Here is a 10,952-nt window from a genome sequence, read left to right as displayed (position 1 = left end):
CAGAAAAACAGTATTCATTATTTTTTCACCACACCCAGTGCTCCATGCAAGCTGTGCCCTCTATAATACCCACCACCTGGTACCCCAACCTCCCACCCCCCCCGCCACTTCAAACCCCTCAGATTGTTTTTCAGAGTCCATAGTCTCTCATGGTTCACCTCCCCTTCCAATTTGCCCAAAAGCACATACCCTCCCCAATGTCCATAACCCTACCCCCCTTCTCCCAACCCCCCTCCCCCCAGCAATCCACAGTTTGTTTCGTGAGATTAAGAGTCACTTATGGTTTGTCTCCCTCCCTATCCCATCTTGTTTCATGGATTCTTCTCCTACCCACTTAAGCCCCCATGTTGCATCACCACTTCCTCATATCAGGGAAAAGTATTATTTTGTTTCTTTTCTTGCACTGATCATATTTAATACAATGATTGGTTCATTTGCCAGGTTCTGGAAGGGAGAAATGTACTCAGCTCTGTATTTCCCTACATAGCATGGTGTCTGGCACACAAAATACACTCAGAATCATGAAATTGAATTAGAGACTGATGAACTTCACCTCATGGCAACATTGGGGTTGTTATCTGGGAACTAAATGAGATCTGCATGGTCACGATTCTGTACTCAGTGCTCTCAGGGTCAGTTTCTTTTGCTAGTTGGAAATTCCAACTCTCCCCCTGCCTTCAGTTTCCAAACCTGCTCTCTTCTACACTCACTCCCATCTCAGCAGTATTTCTCTAAGTTGAGTTGCATTAAGATAATCACTGGGTGTATCCTTCCCCAAACCAAGGTTCCCAACGGTACTTGCTTTTCCAAGAAGGTCCTGCCTTTAAAAAATAAAAATCACTAAAGATGAGCAAATTCTTTTTTTTTTTTTTTGACTTGAGCATTTTTTATTCTGTATTTTGGGGCCTCCTTGTCCCTGAAGATGAGAAAATTCTAAGAACCCACTATTTAAAGAAGAGTCATGAAATACTTATGTGCCAAACACTGAGAGACTCATGGAAATTATGTGTCCCAACTTGTGGTAAGACTGAAGCCCAGTTGCACACTTTGCTACTCCACTATGTTATTTCTGTTACAATCAGAAATAACATGCTATCTAAGTGATTTGACATTTACGAAAACAGTTTAGGTTAACCAGAAAGGACCAATGTGAGGACACACACATGACTGACAGTCATAATTTAGAGAGAAAGGATGAGGCATATGAATTTCAACCCAACAGGTAAGGTTAAGTTTCCAAAATTTGGGATGTTCAGTAAACAGGGCTTACAATTTCCCTTCATTACACTAAGGGGAAATACTTTGTTATTTATGGGATTTGGGGGGAGAAAAAAATCTTCTCTGCCCTTCAGACTTCTTCTAGCTTGTCTATGAATTAAATTGACATGAGACAGATTAATAAGAGAAAGTCAAACAAAGCTTAACAACATGTATACCTTTGTATACATGGGAGAGGTCCAGGAAAACTGAGTAACTCCGTTGATAAGAATTTCTAGATATTTAGAGTCACCCCCCTCTTCTTGACACGCAGCAAGGGAGATGTCCTTACACGTGGTGATTTCCCTCATCAATATCTCCTACAAAAGGATAACTTGTACTTGGTTTTCAGAACTTCTTTTGTGTCCTCAGTTTCTTAAAAATAACCAGCTTAGAATAATCAATATGCTAATGAGGACTATCTTGGGGTGCCAAAGTTTCCTCCCCTATAGGGTTTAGCCGGAACTGTCATTCACCAAACAGCTACTAAGTGCCGGGAATAGTACCAGGTTTTTAAAATATACATAATCTAATTTAATCCTCACTACAACTCTGAAGGGAAGATATCATCATCCTCATTCTTCAAATGAAGGAATTAGGACACTTAGAAACTCAACAACGGTCGAGGTCACACAACTTAGTTATAGTCCAATCCTAGATTCTATCCCAGACCCTCTGTGTGCTTCATCTGTGGGGCGTCTGTACCTTTTTTCCTGAGAAATCTGAGACTCTTAATAAAACAGTTTGAGGGCACGGGCTGGCCTCATTTTCAAGTCTTTAAACTTTCAAAGTTTTCAAGGTTACACTATAACTCCCTAGTCTCTTTCCCTAGAGGGTCTTGATCTTGATAACTGCAAGTTAAGGTTTGTTTGAATAATCCATTAACGTAGAGAAAATTACCTTCTCATTATGAAGTATTCAGTGTCACTTTAATACTAATTACTCGAACAGTATTTATTGAGGATTAATGACTGAGCAATATTTTATTAATAACCAACTGGCATTTATTATTGCATAAATAATAAATAGATAGAGAGCCTCATTAAATATAAATACATTTTTTATTTAGGCACCATTGAAAGTATTGCCAAATTTTTTTGCATTGATTAAAATTCTCATTAAAATGGTTGGCTAATCTTGTCTTTATGCCCCACCCCCACCCCCCAAAAAGAGACCCTGGCAATTCCTGCCCAATAGGTAGACTTTGGGATTATTCATCAGCCTCTCAGGAGAAGGACTTTTAACAATGCACAGCTGCTATGAATTCCGGTTGCCATGAGAACCTTAACTTTTTGCTCTCCTCTCACTTTGTTTTATTTACATTTTATAACCCTCACCTGGTGTTAGGAGGCTCCAGCATTTAAAAGCTTGAGTACTCTATGTGTAGCTCATCTGAAATGATGGACTTGGGGGAATTGAAAGCACTGTTGAAATGATCTTGCCTCTTATTCGTAGCTCAGGAACCTGAGGTCCAGAGAGGGCCAGTTACTGTCTGCATATCACACACAGTTACCAGCAAAGCGAGGACCAGTACTGGTCCCCTGGCCTGAAGTGTTCTTTCCACCATACCACACTGCTCTGTTTGAGTAGTTCTTCCAGTGATTTGTGGTGGGGGTGTCATTCAGCTGTCCGTCTCGTCTGAGTTCTTTCTTTTTTCCTTTTCTTCGTCATTTTTTAATCACAGGCCAACCCAGATGTCCCAAAGCTGCCTCACCATGTTAACAGTTACATTTAAACTATTCAGTCTATGACGCCTCCCTGTTATAATTGCATCACCTTTCAGCATTGTCCTCACCCTAAGACTCTCCATGTGTGTCTAGGGCTGCTCAACTATTCTTATAAAACCAGACTGTCTGCCACGCTTGTCCTGTCCATCCCCTTTCCTCTCCAGTCCTGACCCCTCTGTTGGATGCCCTTCAGTCTTGCAGTCTTTTGAAGGAGCCTCTCTGGTGCTACCACAATTGTGCCCATCATGTGAAGTTCATGTCAGGGCACACTTGCTTACTCCCCGTGCCCCAGAGGTGCTGGTCCCAGAGACATGGGACAAGCCAGGAATCTATGAAGGAGGGGGTTCTGCATAGCAACCCCCGTAAGGCTCTGTGCATCTGGGCCTCACAGCTGCTTAGCTGTATTCCAGCTCTTACACTTTCTCATGTACTCAGCTGTTTCAGCTTCTGGCTGCTTTGCCCAAAAGTGCACTGAAACCCAACTGGAAATTCACTAGGGGACAAATGCCATCTTCATCCATTGTTGTCCTCTTCTTCACCCCAGGATCTTTGGTCAGAGATTCCTTCCCCTTTCAACAAAAAAAGTCCTCATGCATGTTATCCAGATAAACGAATGGCCAGAGGAGCCCTTCACCCATCACTTAAATATACAGACTATCATCAGTTTTATCTCGGCTAGGACATTGTTCTCTTTCCCTTTGCCCTGTACCTTTTGCAGCCAGTCTTTCCTTGATAGCCAGAGGCCCCACAGCCTCGGCTCTTGCTACTGTTAGTTCACACCTGGAATTAAAACATGTTTCCTACTGTAGCAAGCTTGTCTGTGTTCCCCAAGAGACTGTGATTTTTTTTTTTTAAGGGCAGAGATTGCTTTGTTATTTTAGTTTTGTTAGTTAAATTCTGGAACTTTAGCACTTAGAACAGAACCAGGTACATAGTAGGACTTCTAGTGATACTGGTTAAGTATTATTGCATGAATGACTAAAGACCTATTTCTACCAACATAAGGATTGCAGGAACCAGTCCAGCCAAGCTTTGTTTGACCTAAGGAATGGGCTTAGTCCAATTTCCAGCTTGAACCAGCACAGTGAGCTCTAAAATGTGACATTTGCATCCATTTCACTAAGACTCCTTGCACTACCTCTACTCACCCCCCAAATCCTTTAACAATAGAAGTCCTCATTCCACTAAAACTGTGTCATTTCTTTAGCGTTTTGAGGGTTAGAAACTAGGACAAGACTATCAGCCAAATGCAGGGGGTACCAGTGTACTGGCTGTATATCTTATCAGATATTCAAGAATGCAGCAAGAAATGTCACGGGGAGCTTTCGACAAAAATATTTAATTAATAGCAACAGCTACAGAAATGAATAATAGCATCCAAGCAATTACAGTGTTCAATAAAGCAGCTCTCAGAGGATGGGGCAGCAGCAGATTACTGACTGATGGACTGCATTTAAATATGTTATCTGCTCGCTGGAAAGACCCCAGTGGGTCGCTCTCCTCCAGGACATGGCCAGCAGTAGTGGCAGTAGTGTAGCTTTTTTTTTTTTTTTCCTTTTCTTTTAAGAGTAACAAATTGGATTATCTGGGAGAGTGGTCAGAGATTTCTGACCCTCTCTGAAAATTTCCATCACTTCTTTTACCCTATCAGTGATTGCTGGGAGCCACTGGAGGGATAGCTGAAAAGCACCCTAAAAGCTCTGTTTCAGGGTAAGCATACTCATCAAATGTTCATTGAGAATCAATGGGAAACTTTTAAGGCTCCAGTCCTGGCTATATGATCTTGGATAAGTTAGCTCACTTCTGTAAACTTGAGCTTTTTGTTACCTGTGAAAAGGTGTGCTGAGACTGACTTAGGAGTATAACAGTGTGATGATGAAGTCATACCCCTGGCATATGGTAGCAGTTCCGTACATGGTAGTACCTTGTTTCCTAGGGAACTTCAACAGAGCTGGGGAGGTGGAGTTTTATTTCCTGGCTACCGAGAGGCCCCTGGTAGGGACAGAGACCCAACTGGATTAAATGAGAGGAAGGCCAATTTAACAAAAAGAACGAAGCATCTAGAAATACAGTAAAATAACATCCTGAGGATTTTTTTTTTTTACATTTTAGATATTTATTTATCTATTTATTTATTTGAGAGAGAGAGACAGACAGAACAAGCAGGGGGTTAGCAGGCAGAGGAAGAGGGAAAAGCAGGCAGGCTTTCTGCTGAACAGGGAGCCTGATGCCGGATTCAGTCCCAGAACCCTGGGATCATGATCTGAGCTGAAGGCAGATGCCTAACCAACTGAGCCTCCCAGGCGCTCCCACTCTGTGGATCTAAGTGGAGCCTAAAAATTCCGTGTAAGATTCAGGGTTGCATTATTGTAAGGTTAACACAGTGATTAGGATATGTGTGCTACAGAGGACAAAGCCAACCACCATCATTTTATATCTAAATCTGCATCCCGTAAAGCACATCATTGTGGAATGTCACTGTAGAGGAACTCACAACTGGTAGGAGTCTTAGAAAGTAGCCGGCACTGTAAGATTAGAGTCCTGCTTACTGATATGATCCAAAGCCGGACATCAATACTTGAGATGTGTCTTTCTCAAGACAGGGAGGGCCATAAGCTCAAAGTGTCCAGAAACGGTCTTTGCACTATAGCGTATTTATTTTTATAGCATCTGCTCAGCTGTGAGTTCCTTTCTTTTCATTCAATAAATATTGAGTGGGAAAATTATTCTATGCCAAGCAAAATTCTAGGTGCTAGGGATATAGTGGTGAGTAAGTAATAACCTAACAGGAACAATGGAACTTAAGCTAAAAATTATACAAATAATTAAATGTGTCATATGAGCCATGAAAGAGAAATAAAGTATTCTGGAGTGCATATAACAAGGTAAGGTCTGAACTTTTATCTAGATCAGTCTCTTCCATCTGGAACAGTGACACGTGTACACTGAGTGAGTGAGTTCTCATTGACCTAAATTAAATGGAACCAAACAGTGACACTCCCCCATTGTCTACAGAATAGTAAATAGTTCTCTCCAGTGGTACTCTTATGCATACAGTTCTGAAAGTTACTTGGGTCATGACCCAAATCAGATTCTAAATAAGGTACTAGAAGGACTGGTAGGAAAGTATACGTGAACAGCAGGAAGAAGCAGCCATCCGATATTAATTTGACAATGAGGAAAGTAAGAGACTATTAACAAACAGACATAGGTTCTATAAGCATGGTATGGTCGGGCCACTTGATGGATGGATGGATGTCAAATATGCCTGCATATCATGGTGCTGTCCCAGTGCTTGTCCCAGAATAAAGCAATGCACGCATGATGAAAACCCACCACGTTTAAACTGTTTCAAAGCATATGGGAATATGCACAGTAAGTTTGGTTGTGTTCCAGGCATCACTGCTTATCCTTCATGGAGCTTGGTGTAAGACACTCAGCCCCTCTGAACCTCAATGTCTTCATCGGTGGGAATAGACATCTCAATCCTAGCCAAAGAGGTGGTGAGATAAACAGAGTGGCAAATGTGAAAGTGCTTTGTACACAAGAAAACTTAAATTACTTCTCTCCATTCAAGAGCATTCCTCTGATCTTCACATTTGGACTTTCGTCTGCCTTCTGCCCATTTCCACGTGGATGTCTCCCAAGTATCTCATATTAGCATGTTCAAAACTGATTTCTGAGTTCTCGCCCACATCTGAGTTGTTACTCAGACTTCCCCACTGTAATCTGCTTAATTGCTTAATGACTTTTCCCTCTTCGTCTTCCATAACAATCTACCAGCTAGTCCAAACCACTCTTGAATCTATGTGATTCTTTATTCTCCTTTGCCTCCACCTCAACGCCAGCCACTTCAACTGCTCTCCTGGACCATGGCAATTGCACCCCAAATGGTCCCTCTGGTTTGTCTCTGGTATCCCCACCCACTCTCTTCACAGCAGCCAAGATGATCATTCTAAAACATCAGTCCATTTAGGTTACTTCTCTGCTCAAAAACCTCCAAGGATTTCTCACTGTATTTACAAGAAAATCTAAACTCCTTTCTAGGGGGTCTCTGAAGTCCTATTCTGTATCCCACCTGGCCTCCTTTCTACTTAGTCTCTGTTTCCTCTCTGTACTCACCTGGATCCAGTCAGGGGCCCTCCCTACTGCTCCTTTAACTTACTTACCCACAGCTATGCAGGGCTTCTGTACCAACAGAGGCGAGCTATGCTCTCTTCTGGGATAGGTTAAGACAAGGAGTAGAAGAATCCATCCAAAGGAACCTGTCCTATCCTTGAAAATTATGATTTTCTTCCTTATGAGGGAAATTTCAGGAGAAAATCATTAAACTCAGATGCTGGTTCTCACTACCTTCCTCTGGGCCAGACTGAGAAGCCCAGGGATCAAAATTTTTTCATTGTTGTTCCTAGAAAATTGAATTATATATTTTACTTCATCCTTATCTGTACTGCCTAATTGGCTTTGCAAAGCTTTTATACTCTTTTTTGATGTAGGATTTATTTTGAAGTATGACATAAATATCCAGAAAAGTGCACAAATCATATGTGTGGAAATGGACGAATTTTCCCAAATGGACACATCACTGTAACCAGCACCCAGATTAAGAAGGAGATCATTCCCAATACGCCTGAAGCCCAGTCCGGACCCCTGGCACTTAACTTCGCACCAAGCTAACCACGATGCTCTCTTTTAACAGCATGAATTAAGTTTGCCTTTATATATATGGAATCATCTGGTATATAGTCTTCCATGTCTGGCATTTTTCACTCAACATAATTGTGTTATAATAAAAAAAAACCCTCCTCTCACTTTGTAAAAGGGACAGTAAACAAGCACAGGGAGCTTTGGCTGGCTGCTTACAGATGCACATTCTTCATTGTGCCCATGTGCTTCTTTACCCTCAGTCTCTCTGCCTGGCATGCTCTTCTTAGCTTTGCCTTCTTAACTCTTGGGCTATTTGCTCCCCTAATGAACATTCTGTGGCCTGTCAAGCCTAGTTTTGTGCCTCTTTTCTCTGGCCTCCTTCCTATAACCCATGTACTTGTATCTACACATTATGAGGTCCTGACAGTTGTAAGTTCACCTTGCCCACAAGGACAGGAGCCATATTTCATTCTATATTTCCAGCACAATGCCTGAGGAAAAGTGTATATTAGCCAATGCTTGTTGAACTTAGCTCATTGATTTAAAACAAGATAACAATGATATCTGCAAGACCAATTCAAATATTGAAGTTGACTCAAATCTTAGGTTCTTGGAAAATTTACGATTGTCAAAACTTTAAAGAATTATTCAACACTCTTTGGAAGTAAGACAATGCTTTAATAATATCTTCATTTCTCCCTGGCCAGCAGGATTGAAGATGAATTAATTTTTCTGTTCCACACAGTGCTATAGTAGGTGTGTATGTGCCAAGTACTGTGCTAGACAAGAGGAAGTTGGGGAAAAGAGTGAAGGAAAGTTCACAAAACCTGCTTTATGGAGTTGTTACAAGAATTGAATACAGCACCACATACAGTACAGTGCTTGATCCCAGTAGACACTCTGCCGATACTATTGCTCTTCTCTCTCTTCCAATCCAGTACCAGATATGTCCTAGAAAAGTGCTGCAATGCTGATGTCAGAAGAGTCTGTAGTGAGCCTTGGGTGCCTATCTGAGTACACTTAATCCTGATATGTGTATTCAGTGTGAATAATTGATCTTCTCATTCATCTCTTGGAATCCTTTCTGGGATTATCTTGCTGGATTCCACATAGTTTGGCACTCTGTTTCTGGTCCCTTCCCCTGGGGTCCCACACTGCTGCCTCTTATATTTCATGTTGTCTACCGCCTTTCCTCCTGTTGCCTATTTTGTCATCAGCATGGATGCCTAGGGAAAGACATCAGGTCTTATGGACAGAAGATGATTTCATGCTCAGAAAGACCTACGCTGGGGTCCTTCCTCTGCTTCTTAAAGCCTGGGTGCCCTTCTGTCAGTGAAATAACCTCTCTGAGCTCATTTGTAATGAACTGCAAGACATCATTCTCACAGGTCTTTGTGAGGATGGAAGAAATGTCTGTGCTTAAGACACCCAGAGATGAACTAGGAAGGGACCTAGCAAATAGACATTGTTGTTATCCTTCAGGGAAACCGAACAAAGGAGGGCTCAGGTAGTGGTAAAGAGGATGTGATTTATAAGGAAATATGTGGGGTTGAATTCCATTTCCATTATCTATCAGGTATGCCATTTTGGTAACTTATCTTCTCTAAGTCTATCTTGTAGGGTTGTTATAAAAATAAATGAGATGACACATGTGTGTCATAAGAGTTTAATATGCATTGTTACCCCATCAGTACCATCATTATCTTCAACTCACATGAAATCCCAATTTACCATCTCTCTTAGACACCAGCTGCTAAAAGCTGATGAGACACCTCTGCTGTCTGACTAACTCCTCATTCTTAGCATGACTTCCTCCCTTCTGCACCTTCTCACTGATGAGTTCCCATGGTGTGTTGCAGCCTGGCTTGGCTGAATTATGACAATCAAGGTTGCAAATGATAAATACAGGTCCTGTCACATCTTGGAGAAATGGTGCATCATTTGTCTAGTTCCTACCAATACTCTGAATTTTGAGGGCAAAGAAAGTGAAGGAGGAGAGTGTAAATGATAATGCAAAGTCCCAGAAATTAATGAGGTAATGGGTGAGCACATTTCCATCCAAATGAGCTGGGGTCATGTTCCTGGGAAGGAACAACAAAGAGGAATAGCCAATTGAACAAGCTCAAAGTGGAAATCAAGCAAACAGGCTGAATAAATCAATGTCCAGTTGAGTCTTATTTGCGGCAATTACTTCCCTGAGCCTCCAGTCCCCGGTGCCCCATGTGTGGGCTACAGATGCTCATTTAGCCGCCCCAAGGTTGACATCTTAATGTTTTCCTTCCCACGTTAAAAATGGATATCTGCTTTGGAATTCATATATGTCATTAGTGGTTCCATCAAATCCTTTCTGTTCAAAGAAATGGAGAAAGAAGAAAGTCAGAGATGAGGACATCCTGGGGTGGCAGAAGGACAGCTGCCCTGGGAGTTAGGACACTGCCTTCACCCTTTGCTAGCAATGTGACTAAGGGTAGGATCCTCCACTTGCCTGATTCAAAAGAAAAATAAGTTTCAGCATCCCTGCTCATTTGTTCTCTCTGTCCTTTGTATCTCACACAGTGGGTAAAGTTCTTCCTGTTAATCACGCAGTGACTAAGTCATGTTGGGAGGTCCCACCAGGGTGCAGGGGCTCTAGTGAGAGGAGGGCTAATAGAAGAGGCACACATCAAGCACTGCTACTTCTATTTTCCCATTTAATCCTTAGGTCTGTTCTTTTTTTTTTTTTTATTAAATTTTTTATTTCTTTTCAGCGTAATAGTATTCATTGTTTTTTGCACCACACCCAGTGCTCCATGCAATCTGTGCCCTCTCTAATACCCACCACCTGGTTCCCCCAACCTCCCACCCCCCGCCCCTTCAAAACCCTCAGATTGTTTTTCAGAGTCCATAGCCTCTCATGGTTCATCTCCCCTTCCAGTTTCCCTCAACTCCCTTCTCCTGCCCATCTCCCCATGTCCTCCGTGTTATTTGTTATGCTCCACAAATAAGTGAAACCATATGATAACTGACTCTCTTTGCTTGACTTATTTCACTCAGCATAATCTCTTCCAGTCCCGTCCATGTTGCTACAAAAGTTGAGTATTCATCCTTTCTGATGGAGGCATAATACTCCACAGTGTATATGGACCACATCTTCCTTATCCATTCGTCCGTTGAAGGGCATCTTGGTTCTTTCCACAGTTTGACGACCTTGGCCATTGCTGCTATAAACATTGGGATACAGATGGCCCTTCTTTTCACTACATCTGTGTCTTTGGGCTGTTCTATGTGGTATTAGCATCTTTATTTCATTTCTAGTGGTGAAAACCATGGCACAGAGAATCG

Source organism: Neovison vison, chromosome 2 (assembly GCF_020171115.1).
Source record: "Neovison vison isolate M4711 chromosome 2, ASM_NN_V1, whole genome shotgun sequence".
Taxonomy (NCBI): Eukaryota; Metazoa; Chordata; class Mammalia; order Carnivora; family Mustelidae; genus Neogale; species Neogale vison.
This window is presented reverse-complemented; position numbering follows the sequence as displayed.